Source organism: Gossypium raimondii, chromosome 13 (assembly GCF_025698545.1).
Source record: "Gossypium raimondii isolate GPD5lz chromosome 13, ASM2569854v1, whole genome shotgun sequence".
In the NCBI taxonomy this organism is placed as follows: Eukaryota; Viridiplantae; Streptophyta; class Magnoliopsida; order Malvales; family Malvaceae; genus Gossypium; species Gossypium raimondii.
In genome coordinates, this window is record NC_068577.1 from 33582898 (window position 1) to 33603392 (window position 20495).

The 20495-nt window shown below is 36.4% G+C and overlaps 1 non-coding gene across 1 annotated transcript; it reads right to left on the bottom strand.

The window, feature by feature from the left end:
- Positions 1–537: 537 nt before the first annotated feature.
- LOC128036282 (small nucleolar RNA R71) lies at positions 538–644 on the bottom strand. The gene has a single exon (XR_008193080.1). It is a non-coding gene; the product is annotated as a small nucleolar RNA R71 (small nucleolar RNA).
- Between the last annotated feature and the right edge of the window lie 19851 nt (positions 645–20495).

Below are 20495 nucleotides of genomic sequence, written 5' to 3' on the forward strand. Positions count from 1 at the left end.
GACCCAAGTCAGTGAGTTACACGGGCTGGGACAAGGCCATGTGATCTCATTTCGAATGCCCACACGGCCTGACACATAGGTGTGTCTCTTGGCCGTGTGAGACAAACGGCCTGACCACAAGGGCGTGTGTCCCCTGCACTTTGAAAATTTTTCCATGTTTTTCTAAATACTCCTTAAGTACTTGGTTTAGTCCCAAACCACTTTTAATCTCTATTTAGATCCTCGAGGGCTCGTATTAGGTACTAAATGATTGAATTTGAATGGCTTTTGTTTACAAGGAGAAATGAACATGAATTATCTGATTGTATGAGTTATAAGTCCGATAATGCTCTATAACCCTGTTCTGACATCGGATACAGGTTAGGGCTGTTACATTAGGGTGTTCCTGAAGATGCCCTTAGATTAAAATTATTCCCTTATTGATTGCAAGATCGTGCCAGATCATGGTTGAATGCATTACCATCAGGTACAATGGTGTCTTGGAATGAACTGTGTCAGATATTTTTTCTTAGGTATAATCCTCCCAACATGAAGGCCAAGCTTAGGAATGACATTACATCGTTTAGGCAATCTGAAGATGAGACATTATACGAAGCATGGGAGCATTTCAATGAATTAATTAGAAAATGTCTGATGCATGGTTTTTAGCATTGGACACAACTGGAAATGTTTTACAATAGATTATATGCTCATACACAAATGGTGGTGGATCCATCTGCTAATGGGACATTGCTTGACAAATCCTACAATGAAGCATATGAAATTCTAGAAATAATAGCAAACAATTATTATCAGTACCCCACTACCAGAGTTGGTACTGGTAGAAGATTTGCTGGAGCAATGGAACTTGATGCGATTACATCGTTAATAGCACAGGTATCATCTTTAACGAATATGATTAAAACTCTGAAAAGACCCTCTGTAGTGCAGGAAATTAAAGTTGCAGAACTAGCATGTGTATACTATAGAGAAGATTATGTTTTTGATGAATGCCCATCCAATCTAGCCTCTGCGTATAGCATAGGAAATTTTAATCGTAGCAACAAGAATCCCTACTCCAACACCTACAATCCAAAGTGGAAGCAACATCCAAATTTTATCTAAAGCAATCAGGGAATGGGAAATTCCAGCACTGTTAATAGATAAAATGCAACTGGTGTACCACCTAGACATAGTCAACCAATACCGTGGAAAAATGTGCAAAAAAGTTCATCATCTTCAACATCATCTATGGAAGCTTTATTAAAAGAGTATACGGCTAAGAATGATGCAATTATTCAGAGCTAAGCAGCTTCCTTAAGAGGTCTAGAGAATCAAGTGGGAAAATTTGCGACTGCATTAAGCTCCAAACAACAAGGAGCATTTCCTAGTGACACAAAAAGTTCTAAATATCAATGAAAAGAACAATGTAAAGCCATAACAGTCCGGAGTGACACTCAGCTTCCAGGAGTTATGAACGATGCCTTGTCTGAGAAGGAAAGTTTCGAAGTTCCTAGAAGATCAATTGTCGAACCAGAAATGGAACAAACTACAAAATATAGGAGTAGGCAAAAGCATACATAAGCAAATTCATCTTGCTGAGCCAATACAAATGCCATGGAAAGGCAACCTCAACAAATGGAAGGAAGGCCACTGCCACCTTTTCCCTAGCATTTCCAAAATTTGAAATAAGATGCTCGATTCAAGAAATTTTTGGAGGTATTAAAGCAATTACACATCAATATACCTTTGGTGGAAGCCTTAGAACAAATGCCTAACTGTGTGAAATTCAAGAAAGATATCCTATCCAAGAAGAGAAGGTTAGGGGAGTTCGAAACTGTTGCACTTACTGAAGGATGCATAGCAATGCTGAAGAACAAAATGCCACCAAAATTAAAAGATCCAGGTGAGTTAACCATAAGAATTAATGATCAACAATTGACTTTTAATGTGTTTAATGCTTTAAACTGTGTAGACCCAGATGAAGAATGACATGCTATAGAATTTGTTGACATTGTAATTCAGGAAGAATTTGCAAGACATATGCACCAAAATTCTGATTCAAACTCTGTCAAATTAAATGAAACATATTTGACTGAAGAATCTGAAGAACTGATGGAAACTCACCAATTTGAAAATAGAAGCAGAAGGATCTTTGAATTATTAGATTTATCAAGTTGTTCTTTCAACACTTTTCGCTCATCAATAGAAAATGAAGCCATTGCCAATGTATTTGAAGTATGCTTATTTGGGAGAAAACGATACACTGCCTGTAGTTATCTCCACCGAGCTTACAATAGACCAGGAGATACAATTACTGGAGGTTTTAAAGAAATACAAGAAAGCTTTAGGACGGTCAATTACGAATATCAAAGGAATTAGCCCAGCAATTTATATGCACAAAATAATAGTTGAAGATTGCCATGGAAAATCTATTGAACAGCAAAGGAGACTAAATCCTATCATGAAGGAAGTAGTTAAGAAGGAGATTATCAAATGGTTGGATGTTGGGATTATATACCCAATTTCTGATAGCTCTTAGGTGAGCCCTATTCAGTGTGTACCCAAGAAAGGAGGAGTCACAATAGTCAGAAATGATAACAGTGAGCTCAACAAAGCAACGAAGAAAAACCATTTCCCTTTGCCTTTTATAGATCAGATGCTGGAAAGACTAGCAAGGAAAGCCTTCTACTATTTTTTAAATGGCTACTCAGGGTACAACCAAATTGTCATATCTCCTACTGATCAAGAAAAAACTACATTTACCTGTCCTTATGGAACGTTTTCTTTCAGAAGAATGCCATTTGGGTTATGTAATGCCTCGCCAACATTCCAGCGTTACATGATGGCAATATTTTCTGACATGGTGGAGAAACTCCTTGAAGTATTCATGGATGATTTATCGATATTTGGCGACACTTTTGAAGATTGCTTAAAAATTTTGGAGTCAGTACTTTGTCGATGTCAAGAAAGAAATCTGGTGTTAAATTCGGAAAAATGCCACTTCATGGTTTGTGAAGGCATTACTTTGGGCCACAAAATTTCACAGCAAGGAATTCTCATCAATAAAGCAAAAATAGAAGTCATTGAAAAGTTACTACCACCTACTTCAGTGAAAGGAATCAAAAGCTTCCTTGGGCATGCAAGATTTGACCGTCACTTCTTCAAGGATTTTTCTAAGATATCAAAGCCTCTAAGTCAATTGTTGGACCAAAACAGACCATTTCATTTTGATGAGTTATGCTCATAGGTGCTCAAAGAATTAAAGAAACGATTAACTACAGCCCATATAGTCATTACCAGACTAAAATCTACCATTTGAACTAATGTGTGATGCAAGTGACTTTGCTTTCGGAGTAGTGCTAGGGCAAAGAAAAGTCAAGATGTTTCATGCTATATATTATGCTAGTCGCATGCTGATAGATTCATAGCTCAATTACACCACCATGGAAAAGGAATTATTAGCAATAGTTTTTGTCTTTAAAAAATTCAGAGCTTATTTACTGGGCACCAAAGTTACAGTTTATACAGACCATTCTGCCATCAAATACTTGGTGATGAAGAAAGAGGCCAAACCTAGACTCATTAGATGGATATTACTACTGCAGGAATTTGATTTGGAAATCAAATATAGGAAAGGTACTGAAAATCAAGTGGTCGATCACTTGTCACGACTAGAAGCGGGGAATGAGTATGGTGAGGGTCAAATGATTAAAGACGAAATCCCTGATAAGTAGATATTGTTGGCTATATAATTGCCATGGTATGCTGATATTGTTAACTTTCTAGTCAATGGGTTGTTTCCACCTGCACTCAAACATCAAGGACAAAGGAAATTCCTTCATGATGTCAAGCAATATTACCGGGACAAGCCATTTCTATTCAAGTAGTGTGCAAATCAAGTAATTCGATGATGTATTCCAGATGATAAATTTCAAAGTATCCTGCATCACTATCATTCTGCACCTTATACAGAACATTTTGGAAGCATGGGAACTACTGTAAAGGTTTTCCAATCTGGTTTTTATTAGCCCACCATGTTTAAATACGCTAATGAGTTATGTAAGAACTGTGATTGCTATCAAAGAATTGGTAACTTATCAAGCAGACACGAGATGCCACTGCAAAATATTTTGGAGGTGGAATTATTTGATGTTTAGGGAATTGATTTCATGGGCCCATTATCAAGTAGACACGAGATGCCGCTACAAAATCTATATTCTTGTCATTGTAGATTATGTCTCCAAATGGGTTGAAGCTGTGGCTTTACCTACAAATGATGACAAATCAATTCTGAGATTCCTGCATACAAATATTTTTACTAGGTTTGGTACCCCTCGTGCTTTAATTAGTGATGAAGGCTCACATTTTTACTGTAGATTAGTTGCCAATGCTCTGAACAAATATGGGGTTAAACATAAAATTTCCATGACATATCACCCCCAAACAAATGGACAAGCTAAAATTTCCAACAGAGAAATCAAGCAGATTCTAAAGAAAGTTATCAATTCCAACCACAAGGATTGGTCAATAAGGTTAGATGAAGCCTTGTGGGATTATCACACAGCTTTCAAGACACTGTTTGGAATGTCACCTTCCAAGCTTGTCTATGGTAAACCATGTCATTTTCCAGTTGAGCTAGAACACAAAGCATTTTGGGAAATCAAGAAACTAAACATGGACTAGGGTGCTGCTGCTACTCATTGCCTATTGCAGCTTAATGAGATGGATGAATTTTGAGCTCAAGCTTATGAGAATGCGAGATTGTAAAAAGAAAAGACAAAACGCTGGCATGATAAGAAAATTTTCCATGGCAATTTGTACTTGGACAACAAGTCTTGCTTTTCAATTCCAGACTTAAACTATTTTCTGAAAAATTAAAGTCGAGATGGTCTGGACCATTTAAAGTCAAGCATATATATCCTCATGGAGCTGTCAACGTGAAAGATGGAAAAACAGGATCCATTTTCGAAGTCAATGGTCAATGCCTAAAACATTATTTCAGAGCTTCTATAATGCGTGACAAAAATTTCATTTCTCTTCGAAATACTTAATAATTGTTCTTTTACAGAAATTTTTATTTTTGTTTATTTTATTTTCACTTGTTACCTAATAAGTTCATTTAACTATTTATTTTCTTTTGTTACAAGTTCTTTTTGCCAGAGTAAAAATAATTTGAAAGTAGTGCATTCTTCTTTTATGCAATTTATTTAATAATCTTGTTCTTAATTTTATAATTCCTTCTCAATTTACTCTCGTGTCGTGTTAGGTAAATCTTTTCACCCACATCACCGTGATCTTTTCTCTCACTATCTGAACTCAAATAATTAATTTTTCCGTCAAAGTTATCCCTTGTTCTTGTCTTTGTCACTTTCCTCTATTAGTTCTTCACCTTCATCACTATAAGCCTCTCAATAATTTTCTCATAGTTCACATTCCATTGTCATAATGGCTCATAATAACCATCTTCCTCTACATCCTTACCTACAAAGAGCTTTTTCAACAAAACAACTGATGGCAAATATTTGAAAAATAAAGTCCAAAGACCATTTTGTTTTGAAAAAGGCTTCATTTTTCAAGACTCAACCTTCTTGGGTTATGATACCTCTATTTCTTCAATAGTGGAAAACCATGGCTGGAAACTATTTTGCTCACACCCGGGTGATTTTCTTCCAAAAGTGGTAAGAGAATTTTATGCACATTTAACATCTCCTAACAATGCTTTTATCTATGTTAGAGTTGTTTCTATTTGGTTTGATGAAGATTATAGTAATGGTCATTACAATTTGCCTAAGGGTCCTTATGAACATTGCAAGTTTATGTCAAAGATTACAGCAGAAGGGTTACAACAGGTTCTTTAAGATCTTTCTATTGAGGGAACTAACTGGAATATATCTCGTCATAATTGTCACATTGTTAGTGGAGTTGCCCTGAAGCCTCACTGCGGAGTATGGTATCACTTTCTAAAATCCTCACTAAGTCCCTCCACCCAATATTGTACTATTTCCAAAGAAAGGATGTTATTACTACATTTGATTATGTTTGGTAGAAGAATCAATGTTGGAACAATAATTTTCCAGGAAGTTCATCGTTGCACGCAAAAGAATATCGACAGTTTAAATTTCCCATCTCTTCTCACGGCCTTTTGTCAACGCACCAACGTCCATGTCCATAACAATGAGGAGACCATAAGCAACAAAGGTGTCATAACGAAATCAATTCTCTTGTGTTTCTTAGGCAAGGATATGCCACGGCCATCTGTGCTAGCATCTACATCATCACCCCCACCGGAAGCCCCACAAACATTTCTTGATATGTTGGAAAAACAAGTAATAACTACTCTCAAGCAACTACAACATCAGTTAGATATGGTGGCAAAGCAGCAAAACTGAAACTCCATTGATTTTTCCACAGCAAAAGCCAAAATGACTTTATCTTGGGAGTATGTGAAGAAACGCGATGTTGCACTCAAGAAAGCTCTTCAGAACAACTTCACCAAGGCAATACCTATATTTCCTTTGTTTCCTAAAAAATTTTATCTGATGATGAAGAATAAAATGAAGAACCTACCACTACACACAAGCATACCGAAGAGCCCGCGAAAGAAGAAGAACTGACAAAGTTTGCACACCTTGACTCTGACAAGGAGGACGATGACCGACAACACACTTTTATGCCAACCACCACTGCCAAAGCACCATAATCCAAGGCACCAATGACCGACCAAGAACGTGAACTTACGATGTCAGATACTAAAGATGCCGATGAGGTGCCCATCAACCAGCTTCAGCAAAAAAGATTCAAGAAGGCTATCAAAAAAATAGTCCAAGTAGATGTTGTTTTAATAGAAAAGAAGCAACGTTACAAGAGATCTGCTTGGAAATCTACCCAACCCAAGAGAGGTAATTTCTTTCTCCCCCCCCAAGCTTTGATTTTTATATTTTCATGATCCTTTATTTTAGTTTTTATCTATTTCATGCTTTCATATAGCTTTTATTCATTTTATTTTGTCATGTTCATGCATTGAGGACAATGCATCCCTTAGGCTTGGGGGTGTGTTGTGCATATAGACTGCATTATTAATTTTTCATACAGTCCTTTTGCCATAACATCCAATTGCCATTTAACTGCATGATTATGTGAGTATATGGTTATGACTGATATTCAATAAGGATAATAAATCTTCTTTGTAAACTTAGAAAATATAGTGATAATTGTTTAGGCATGTTTAGCTTAGCAATGTTGTTGAAAATGACTTTTAAAAGTGGAATAATTGAAATCTAAATGCAATTAGGCTATAATAGCCTTCTTTTAATAAATTTAGGATTTCTTGACTTAATTTTAAGTATAGTAATAGGGTATAATTTTTAGCATGGTAAAATAATATGAATACTCTAATGTTTGAACTCTGTTGAGTAGGTCAGAAATATTTTGTTTGCTCCATTATATTGTTGACCAGAAAAATGAGTTCAAATATGAGTGTTTGTTTAAAATAAAAAATAAAAATAAATAAATATATGCATATACTCTAGGACACTCCACTGAATCTTGAGGCTGAACTACTATGAAGGTAGTTGTTTGCTCCATCCATCTTTTCAGTTAAAAGCTTTTGTTTCATGAGTGATTTATATTCAAATTGTGACATGATATAATATGTGGTAGTTTAGTGCCTGCTCTATTGAGGTTGTCAAGTATATAATCATATGACAATATGAATTCCCTAGGAAATTTTGTGTTGAAAATGAAATTTTGTGTTGAAAATGAATAATTGCCTAAGTACATTTAGAGATCTACTATAGTGTTAATTGTTGAAATATTTAGAAAATTTTACCTTTAGGAACCATTTTGTACACTGCATTTGCTAAATAGGTTTACAACAATTGTAAGCATTTTTTTCTTTGTTTCAGTAGAAGATTGTTGAGAATAAAGGTACACAGTACATTTGGTGACTGATTGTTTTGGCAATTCCATACATTCATGCATATTCATATATTATTTGCTTGAGAACAAGCAATAATTCAAGTTCGGGGGTGTGATCACTCTTGAAAAGAGTTATATTTTAGGCTTCTAGATGGAATTAATTGTTTGAAATTAAGTAAATACATGTGCATTTTTAGGATAATTTTAGAACATTGCATAACAAAACTTGGATTGAGCTACACTGGCCATTATTTGTTACTTTTATCACTTGGGGAGGATAGGTGTGGTTTTGTGTGAATACAAGTGTAGGAAGACCAAGAAGATGAAGAGGGAAAATAAAGGAAATGAAACATTGTCGTGGCAATTGGTAAGATTGATTGCCAACAGAATTGCCATGGCAATTTCGGGAAAATGACTCAGCACTCTATCCACGTCACTCCCATCTAGCTAGACGTGTACCAAAAATACCAACCTAAAAAAAGGAATAAAAAATATGTGCTGAGGTGGAACGGATCTACACAATAAAATAATGAGAGAGAAGAAGAAAATAAGATAGGCAAATTTGTGTGAGAGTGTGACTGGTGACAGCAATCCTCTCATTGCACAAAGAAAAACTCCATTGGAGAATTTCAGAGGAAGAAAGGGTAGCAGCTACAACGAGCATAATACAGACACGAAGAAGGGGAAGAGACATATATCCTGGATTCACATACGATCAAAAGATAGAAGAGAAGCTGGAGTGTGGCAAGAAATCTTGTAGTTCTGCCTTTAGTTTTCCTAATTTCTGTGATATAAACTTCTTTAAATGTTGATGAAATATTTAAATTCGTGTTTACTTTTCCACCCATGAACTAAATATTTTCTAGGTTGGAGCTATTTAGGTGGATGATTATCATTTCTAATGTTCATGATTTGAGATTGCCTTTATCACTGTTTCATTCGATTTGTGCTTATTTTAAATACATGAATGCAATCTCTAGACATAGATGTTTGTATGTTGTGTTCATAGTTGTATTTTTAATTTTGAAAAGGTTAAATATACTGGATCTAGAATTGTTTGATGCAAGCAAATACTCAACAGAATATTTGTAGCACTCTACATTTAGATATTGCAAATTTTGCAGAGAAGAACGTTCATTGCTGTTATTAATCCAAAGTTCTGTAGACATACAGTAACTTAGATTTTTAGCTTAAATATAGCTATCAAAAGAGGCAGGTTACAGTAGTTATTCTCTGAGAAGTTGATTAAACAATATTTTTCCATGACATTATTTTGATATGGGCATTTCACCTGAATAAATCCAGCGCTATTCATTCAACAACAGAATTACTCTTGCTTTTCTCTGTAATTTGCAACTACATTTTATTTGTCATATCAATTTTATGTTTTTGAATTAAATTGTATTAATTCATTATACCAACTTCTTATTCAATTGAAAATTATTTCTTGCTATTTAGTATAGTTAATAGGATTATAATAACTTAATCAATTTCTTACCAACTTCCGATTCATGTGGAGACGATACTTACTTATCACTTTATTACTTGAATGACGTGTACACTTGCACATTTGCATTTTTTATTTACACGCAACAATCACATGCCTTACAGAATTCACGAGTGTCTTTAAACATTATCGGCCAATAAAAACCAGACTGGAGAGCTTTTGCAGCAATTCGCATGTCCCCAAAGTGGCCTCCATATGGTGCTGAATGACAGTGATGTAGAATACTTTAGATTTCATCATACAGAATACATCTTGTAATGATCTAGTCTGCACATTTTTTGAATAAGAATGGCACATCCCAATAGTATTGATTAACATTATGGAGGAATTTCCTTCTTCCTGGACTAGAGAGCTTAGGTGGCAGCAATCCACTAACCAGAAAATTGACGATGTCAGCATACCATGGTAATGCCATGGCAACCAAAAACTGCTCATTAAGGAATTTATCTTTAATCAGCTGAACATTACAGTCTTCATTCCCTGCTTCCAGATGTGATCAATGATCAGCCACTTGATTGTTATGCCTTTCCTATCTTTAATCTCTAGATCAAATTCTTGCAACAGCAATATCCATCGAATTAATCTGGGTTTAGCATCTTTCTTGGTCACCAAGTGTTTGATAGTAGAATGATTCGTATACAACGTGACTTTAGTGCCCATGAGATGAGCTCTGACTTATCAAAGGCAAATACTACAGCTAATAATTCCTTCTCAGTGGTGGTGTAATTTAGTTCCGAATCTGTCAGTGTACGGCTGGCATAATATATAGCATGAAATACCTTGGCTTTTCTTTGTCCCAGGATTTCTATTACCGCAAAGTCAATTTCATTTCACATTAATTCGAATGGTAAGGTCCAGTCTAGTGTAGTGATTATTGGTGTTGTAACAAATTGCTTCTTCAGCTCCTCAAATGCTTATAACATGGCTCATCAAAATTAAATGATTTGTTTCGTTCCAATAGTGTACAAAGAGGTTTGGATATTTTGGAAAAATCATTGATAAATTAACGATAAAATCCTGCTTGACTGAGAAAGCTTCAGATACCTTTCATTGACGTAGGTGGTGGCAATCTGTTAATAACCTAAATTTTCACTTTATCAACGGCAATTCCCTGTTGTGAAATCTTATGTCCTAGAACAATGCCCTCACAAACCATGAAGTGGCACTTTTCCCAGTTCATCACAAGATTGGTTTCTTAACATCGACAAAGGACTAACTCTGGGTTTCACAAATAGACTTCAAATGTATCACCAAATATAGAAAATTTATCCATAAAGACTTCTAAGAATTTCTCCACCTTGTCCGAAAATATAGCCATCATGCAACGCTGAAAAGTTGCAGGGGCATTGCATAACCCAAATGGCATACTTCGAAACGCAAAAGTTCCATCTGGACAAGTAAATGTAGTCTTCTCCTGATCAGCAGGCGCTATGGCAATTTGATTGTACCCTGAATATCCATCCAGAAAACAATAGAAGGTTTTCCCTACTAGTCTATCCAACATTTCATTGATAAATGGCAAAGGGAAATGATTCTTCCTGGTGGCTTTGTTGAGCTTCCGATAGTCCATGCAAACCCTTCATCCCGTGATAGTACAAGAAGGAATAAGTTCATTGTTATCATTGGTGACCACAATAACACCCCCTTTTTTAGGTACACACAGCATAAGGCTCACCCAAGAACTATCAAAAATTGGGTAGATGATTCCAACGTCCAGCAGTTTGATGATCTCCTTCTTTACCACTTCCTTCATGATAGGATTCAGTCTCCTTTGTTGCTCAATAGATTTTCCATGAAATTCCTCTAGTATTATCTTGTGCATGAAAATTGTTGGACTAATTCCTTTAATATCTACAATTGACCATCCTAAAACTTTCTTAGATTTCCTCAAGACTTCCAATAATTGACCCTCCGGTTCTGGTGTTAACTCGGTAGAGATGACTACTCTAAATGTGTTGTTATCTCCCAGATAGGCATATTCCAAGTGCACTAGCAAGGGCTTTAATTCCGGCTTGAGAGGATATTCTATTGATGGTCGATGTGTAAAAGAACAGCCAGACAGATTTAGTGGTTCAAAACTGCCTTTCGTCCATTTCCAATTTGCTGAACTTCCACCAAATTTTCAAGATCTGCAATCATGTCTGTATCAATTAAATCATAGACATCTGCATCATTTTCTAAGTTATTAGAACAAAAATCTTCAATTCTTTCTTGTACTTATGTATCAATGATTTCAATAGCATGGCATTCTTCATCAGTATCTGCAGAGTTCATAGCATCGAAGACTTTAAAAGTTAACTGTTGATCATTACCTCACATAGTTAATTCACCCTTTTGGACATCAATTAATGTTCTACTTGTGGCTAAGAAAGGTCTCCCAAGTATAATTGGGACCTCTTTATAAGCCTCACACTCCAAAATGATAAAATTTGTTGGGAAAAATAATTTTTTCCACTCTTACCAACACGTCTTCGATTTAAGTCTTGACTTTCCTATTCCAACCTTCTTGAAAATATACATAGGCTTTAGATTTATGCTTAAACCTAAATCACATTGTGCTTTGATTACATGGTGACTACCAATAGAGCAGGGTATAGTAAAATTCCCTGGATCCTTTAGTTTTGGTGGGAATTTGTTTCGGAGCATTGTTGTGCACCTTCCAGTGAGAGCAATAGTCTCAAATTCTCCTAACCTTATTTTTCTCAGAGAATATCTTTCATAAACTTCACGTAGTTAAGCATTTGCTCCAATGCTTCCACCAATGGTATATTAATATGTAATTGTTTCAGAACCTTCAGAAATTTCCTAAACTGAACATCTTGCTTAGATTTTTGGAACTGTTGAGGAAAAAGTGGCAGTGGTCTTCCTTTTGTTTGCCTAAATTATTTTGTTGTGGCATTTGTATCAGCAATACATGTAGCATTTGTTTCAGCATTTTTCTAGTAACTCTTTTTCTTTGTAACTTGCTCTTCTACTGCTTCTGGAGTCTTTTCATTTGCAATAGTTTAACTTCCTTCTTCAGGCATGGTGTCATTCATAACTCTTGGTAGCTGAGTACCACTTCAAAGTTTAATGGTTTTGCATTGTTCCTTCCCTCGAGATCAAAAACTCTCAATGTCACTCAATAATGCTCCTTGCTTTCTGGAATTCAATGTAGTGACAATTTGCCCTACTTGATTTTCCAAAGCTCTCAAAAAAGCATCCTGGCTCTGAATGATAGCATCATTCTTGGCCATATACTCTTTCATAAAGCTTCTATAGATGAAGAACTTGAAGCTAAATTTTTCTAAGCATTTTTCCGTGGCAATGATTGATTGTACCCAGGTGGTACACTCGTAGCATTTTGGCGAATGACATTACTGGTATTTCCCCCATAGATTACTCTAGCTGAAGTTAGGATGCATTTTCCACCCCGGATTATATGTTTTGGAGAATGGGTTGTTGTTTTGTTGTGAATAAAAATCCCCATGTAATAAACTGAGGCTGGATTTGAATGGCATTTATCAAAGACATGATCTTCTCCACAGTCAACATAGGCTAACTCTATTGCTTTCATTTCCTGTAAAGCAGATGGTCTTTTCAATGTTTTAATCATATTTGTTAAAGATGATACCTCAGCTGTTAGAGATGTAATGGCGTCAAGCTCCATTTCTCCTGTAACTTTTCTGCCAGTTCCAACTCTGGTAGTAGGGTATTGATAATCGTTACTTTTTATCCTTTCTAGAATTTCATAAGCCTCATTGTATGATTTATCAAGTAAGTCCCATTAGAAGATGCATCGACAATTATTCCTGTAGGAGCATTCAATCCATTGTAGAACATTTCTATCTATGTCTAATGCTGGAAACCATGCATCGGGCATTTTCTAAGTAGCTTCTTAAACCGCTCCCATGCTTCATATAATGTTTTATCTTCTAATTTTCTAAAGGATGTAATGTCGTTCCTCAACTGAACATTCATGTTAGGAAGATTATATCTTAGCAGAAACCCTTGACACAACTCATTCCAAGATGTCACTGTACTTGATGGTAATGCATTTAACCATGCTCTGGCACGATCACGCAACGAGTAAGGGAATAACTTTAATCGCAGGGTATCCTCAGGAACACCTTGCTGTCTGCATGAATCACACACTTCCAAAAAGAGTTGTAAATGCAACCTTGGATCCTCAATAGGCAATCTACCAAATTGCCCCACTGTTTGCAGCATTTGAAACATGACTAGCTTTAATTTGAAATGATGAGCCTGAATATGTCGCCTGACAATTCTTGGATTTAAATCATCTAGGATTGGTACGACATGTTCTCTAATGGGTCTGTCCCTGTCATCTATGATTCGAGGAATATCAACATCCCTTCTTTCCTGATGTAGTCGCTCCACTCTAACCTAGTCATTTCGGATTCCTTCCATTTCTTGCAACTCTTTTCTCCTTCACCTTAAGGTTCTCTCAATCTCTGGATCAAAACAGTACTCAGTATTCTTTGAAATATTTCTATACATGCACTAACATAGACTTGAGCAAGAAAAATCAAAACAACTAATTAAACTAAACTTAAAATAAATAAAGCAGATGATAAAAAACAAATTTTCATCAATTTTGTCGATCCCCGATAACGACGCCAAAAACTTGTTGCGTGTAAATAATGTAAATGTGCAAGTGGACACATCGATCAATTAATATAATGATGAGTGAGTATTGTCTCCATAGGGATCGGAAGTTGATTGGAATTGGTAAGTATTAATGAAGATTTAAAGAATAAAATTGTGTAAAAGAAACAAAGTATAGGTTGGTGTAAGGAATTTATGAATGAACTAATATAACTGAAAAAATGATCAAACAATTTAAATGCCATGGCAATTCACAAAGATCAAGTAGAGAGATTTGACAGTTTTCAATTTTCATATCCAATACTGTCAATTACATGATAATATATATGAAAACAATTGAATTGTCTAACAGTCAAAATAACAGAAAAACAAACAAAACAAACTATATGATTGTTTCCCATAAAACACTCCGTTTTATTTAACCTGATGCACACCATTTTTAAACCTGCTCTCGGCCCAACTGATCCAGCCCATTTGTTTCATAATTTGACCTACAACAACTACTCCCTCATCAGAGAAGATCTTTGCCCTCAAGGATCTATATGAGGGTAAGCATCTTTCAGCTGCACCAAGGATTCCCATGTGGCATCCTTTGGAAATGAATTCACCTATTCGACCAAAACTTTAGTTGTGGCCTCATTCTCATGCTTCACCATCCTTCTATCTAAAATTTAGATAAGCTCATTGGCCCAAGATCCCTGGCTATCCACTACTAGTAGAGAGGCTTGTACAGGAGTAACTCCACATGCTTCTTAAACTATGAAACAAGAAAAGTAGGGTGAACTCTAGATCTTTGGGGTAGCTGCAGCCTATATGCTACCTTCTTAATCTTACCTTCTACCATGTTTAGCCCGCAATACTTGGGAGCTAACTTTTTGTTAAGCAACCTTCTCACAAAATGCTATCTGTAAGGTTAAAGCTTCAAAAATACCCAGTCCCCTACTTCAAAATGTCTGTCTATTCTGGGCCTATCAGCTTATTGTCTCATTCTATCTTGTGCTCTCTTTAGATGAAATTTCAGCAGTTGTCTTGCAGCCTCACATTGCTCCAAATTTTTGTCTACAGTAGCCACCAATGATGCCCCAACTAAATATAGTGTATGATGAGAATGTGTCTGGCCATATAGTGCCTCATAAGGTGTGTTTTTAATAGCAAAGTGGAATGTGGAGTTATACCACCCTTTAGCTAAAGGAAGCCAACTTACCAGTCATGTGGTCTTTCCCCTGACATGCATCTCAGATAGCCTTCAAAGCATCTATTCAGTATTTCTGTTTGCCCATTAGTCTTAGAATGGTAAGCAATGGATAGGTGAAGCTTAGTTCCCACTCATCTGAATAAATCCTGCCAGAAATTACTGAAAAATACCTTGTCCCTGTCAGATATAATAGAGTACAGCATCCCATGTAGCTTGTACACATTGTCCATGAATAGTTGAGCTACAGTCATAACAGTATAGGGATGGGATAGGGCTATAAAATTGGCTTATTTTGTGAGGTAATCTACTAACACCAGAATAACACTTCTACCTTTAGAACATGGTAACCCTTCTATGAAGTCCATAGAAATAGAGGACCAAGCTCTCTCTGGTATTGGAAAAGGTTGTAACAGTCCTAGAGGGGCCACATTTTCTGCCTTGCACCTTTAACAAAAGGAACATTCTCTTATCCACCTTTTAATATCCATGGGAAGTCATTTCCAATACAATAGATTGCTTATCCTCCATGTGGTTACATGAACTCCAGAATGGCCACCTATAGCACTGGAACGGAACAACTGGAATAACTCCTATTTCAGACTGTCCACGTCACCTACTACTATCTTACCCTTCCTTCTAAGAAATCTTCTATCCCAATTATATTTTAGGGGCTTACTTTTCTGTTGTTAAACCTTAGAACATAAATTTTAAATCTTATAATCAACCTGATAAGATGCCGGCACACTTGAAAGTAACTAAAAACTAATGGTGTTTCTAGTGAGCTAGAAAAATCGCCCCTTCTTCAAAGATTGTTTCTTAGACAAAGCATTTGCAGCAGCATTGCCTAATCCCTTCCTGTAGACCACCTCATAATCATAACCAATCATTTTTGTATCCCACCTGGCCAGTTAGGAATTTCAAACTTTGATCAGTTTAAATTTTAAAATGTCTTCCTACCAAGTAAGAATGTCAATTTTTTTGCAGCTAAAAGAGCAGGCATTATTTCTTTTTCATAGATTGATAAGGCTTGATGCATAATTCCCAAACCTTTAATTAAAGCATTCCACTGGTCTTCCTAGTTGTTAAAGTACTTCCCTCACTCCATATCAAGAAGCATCAGTATCAACAAAAAATTCCAGGTGGAAATTTTGAAGAACCAGCATTGGAGCAGAACATAAGGTTGTCTTCAACTGTTCAAAGGCCTGAGTAGCTTGCTCACTCCAATTTCAAGCACCTTTATTGAGCAAGTTTGTTAGCGGTCTGGCCAATATACCATAATGTTTTATGAATCGCCTATAAGATCTTGAGAGGCCTAAGAACCCTTTCAACTCTCTGAGAGAAATAAGCAACGGCCAATTTGCCACACAATCAACCTTGGATTTATCCATGGAGATAGTCCCCTGAGAAATAATATACCCCAAATACTCCACCTTATCTGTCCCAAAACAGCATTTACTTCTTTTGACAGAGAGTTAATGTTGCCTCAAAATCATGAATACTTTCTTAAGGTCTGTCAAGTGATAAACCCAAGTGGTTGAATAGACCAATATATCATCAAAAAAAACTAGGACTGTCTTCCTCAATAGGTGCTTAAAATGGAGTTCATCAAACGTTAAAAAGTAAAAGGAGCATTGGTGAGACCAAAGGGCATCACCAAAAACTCATAGTGACCCTCATAAGTTTTGAAAGTTGTCTTTGGAATGTCAGGCTCAAACATTTTAATTTGGTGGTATCCAACTCTAAAATCGAGCTTGGAGGAAATTCTACCCTGGCCTAACTCATCTAGAAGCTCCTCAATAATTGGTATTAGGAATCGCTCTTTCATAGTCAACTGATTAAGCTGTCTATAGTCTACACAGACTCTCCACCCTTCATCCTTTTTCCTAACCATCACCACTGGAGAAGCAAAAGGGTTGCAACTATCTCTCATTACTCCAACTTAAAACATCTCTTTAATTAGTCTTTCCAACTCAGATTTCTAAACCATGGGATATCTATATGGCCTAACCTTGGCAACTGCCCCTTTATCCTTAAGGGGTATTCGGTGGTTTTGGAATATTGGTGGGGGTAGACTAGTAACTACCTGAAAAATGTCTTCAAATTCATCCAAGAACAATTGTAACTCCTCAGGTATGTCTCTTGATGAAGCTGCTGATAAGGTCAATTGGTCAGCGTTGGTCATGAACAAGGTACAAGGATCCATTTCTACACGGATCATTGAAAGACACATTGTAGCTTGTCCTTGACTCGTCAACTCAATATCACCATGTAAAATAACTTGTATAGTGCATGGAAGTCCCATAACCATTGAGTCAAAATTCATAACCATTGAGTCAAAATCCATAACTTGTATAGTGTATGGGATTCACCTTGTAAAAATCCATAACCATTGAGTCAAAATTCCAAGTGATAAAACCCAATGAAAAAAGCCACTGTATTCCCAGCATAACATCACACCCTTTCAATGGTAATATCATAAAATCTACAGCAAAACTAGCCCCTTGAACCTTCCAATCCACATTCTTGCAAATGCCCCGAGTAAATAGTTTTCTTCCATCACCTACTGTAACCCTCAACTGCTGTTATGGATCAATTGGTAATGCCAGCCTAGTGATTAACTTAGTATCCAGGAAGTTATGAGTGCTTCTTGAGTCTACCAGGAAAATGGCTTTAACAATGCCCATGTTTGCCTCAAATCTCATAGTGTGAAGGCCATGAGACCCTTTAATAGCATGTAGGGATAGGACAAGTGTTTGTGGTTACTCACCTTCCCCATTAGAGTCCTCCAACTATTCTAAGAATTCTTGAAACTCTTCTATATCCTCATCACCAGGTGATTCCAATAGCATCCAGTACAATTGACTTTTGACACACTTGTGGCCAGTGTGGTATTTAGCTCCACACCAGAAACAAAGCCCTTTTTGCTTTCTCTCCACCATAAGTGCAGGACTTATACCAATAGATGGTTCTTTAGAATGAGATGACCCTATAGGTGTTGAATGTCTTGAGTGAGCAGTAGTACTATACTAGAAATAGGTTGGTGGCCTAGCCATGGAAGATAGTGGTAGGGAACTAAAACGAGACAATGAATTGATACCAATCAATAATCCCTTCTTGGAATAAATGGCTATTGCATCTTCAACTTGTCTAGAAATATGAAGTGCTTCAACTAATGACCATGGTTTAAAAAGCTGAAGATATTAGTTGACTTCCAAGTTCAAGTTACTAATAAAAATACTGAGAGAATAAGATTCAGGCAATTGCAATTGTGTTAAAAGGCTTACAAACTGATCATAGAAGTGGTCCACCAAGCCTTATTGCTTCAAGGTTAGCAGTTCAGCCATAGTACCCCTAAATATGTTGGATCCGAAATGCTCCTTTAAACTGTGGACATAGCACTTCCAGTCTAACATGTGAAGACCCCCATTTTTCTGAGTATAGAGGTGATGCCAATCCAGTGCTCAACCTTCTAAGTGTAACATAACTGTACGTGCCTTATCACACCGAGGCACTCCTTCAACTTCAAAGTATTACTCAAGTTTTGACCACCATCCCCAGTAATCTGACCCATCAAATTGAGGACCCTTAAGCCTGTAAGGACGCTCCTAAACTAACCTAGATTGAGGCAAGTGACTACTTGCAGGTGGTGGAAGAATATTCATAGAATCCTTTGGTGGAAACCCCAGTGAAGGCATTTTCATCACTCCCTTTCATTTGGCAGCAATTGTCGCCCTTGGAGCTATAGTATAACCTAGAAACTACTCTAACAAAGAGTGTAGTTCTGATAGCAAATCCTCTTTAAACCGCTGCAATTTGGCATCCCACTTAGTTTCCAGTTGTGACAACTCCACCTATATTTTTGCCAACTCTTTCTTCAACACGGACACATCTTTCTACCCATGAGTGGTTATACCATCTCCAGCCATAGGAACACTAAAGCTTTGATACCTTTTTTAAGATTGAAACTGGAAATCCAAGAAAGAAAAGACAATAGAAAATATAAGAGAGAAGAATACAAATGAGAAAGGTGTGTTGACAGTTTTCAATTTTCATATCCAGTACTGCCAATTACATGTTGATTTGTTGGAAAAACAATTGAATTGTCTAACAGTCAAAATAATAAAAAAATAAACAAAACAAACTATATGATTGTTTCCTATAAAACACTCCGTTTTATTTAACCTGATGCGCACTATTTTTATAACCTACCCTTGGCCCAACTAATCCAGCCCATTTGTTTCATAATTTTACCCATAACACACTACTCCTTCAAGGTGTTTTTCGATCATCATTTGGTGTCGTTTTCTTTTCTAAAGGAGATCTTAGTCTAATCTAGATCAAAAAATCAAGTTGTATTTTATCTTTCAACGATTTTTTAGCTCTAATCCATACTTAAGTCGAGATCTAAGTAGAAGAGGGAGAACCCATGGTGCAATGGTTCGAGATGTTATATTTCATCTACTGTAGACTATAGACAGCCTGAGTTTTGACACTACCAAAGGCCTTCAAATGGGCTTTCCACGGAGGGCTAAGATTCTGATCTCTTCAAGACTAAGGGTCCATTTTTTTAGAAGTAAAACATTTTTCAGAAAAGGTTTTCAACCTTTTCCAGTGTTTGTTTGGCTGAAAATATTTTTCTAAGGTAAAAGTAATTACAAAACATGAGAAAAGAAGCCCTTAATTTTGGAAAATGTCTTATCGATTTGGTTTCTGTAAGACATTTTCCATCTTTCAGTAGGCCTTCCGTCCTTCTCCTTCTTCAATCTATCTTATTCCCCTTACTTCTTTAATCTATAAGACATTCTCCTCCTTCTTCAATCTGTCCTTCTCCATCGTCAATAATTGTAAGTATCCTCTTCTGGTTCTATGTCAAAAGGACCTAATACTAGCAAATTTCAATGTTTGGTAGCTTGCATGCGGTTATGTCCAATTGGGAATTTTTATCGTTCATGCTGATAAGTCCTTTCACCACGGTGATTTCTGTCCACAATGCCCACTAACTCCTACTAATTGTCGATTCTTACACAGGTTTCTAGAGAGCTACTCTCGATTCAGGGCTAGGAGGCTTTACTGGTGTTAGTAATTTGCATTCCGTCTGGTATGAAGTTATGAATTGCTTTTGACCCTCTTTCTGACATTCCAATTCGTGTATGAATTTGTTTCTCTAGAACCAGATATCCCTGTGTGTTCCAAGCCTATTGGAATCAACAACCACCTGGAGTGTTAACCTCCCTTAAATCTTACAAAAAGCATTAGAAATTATAGAGTAATGGCTATAAATTTTCT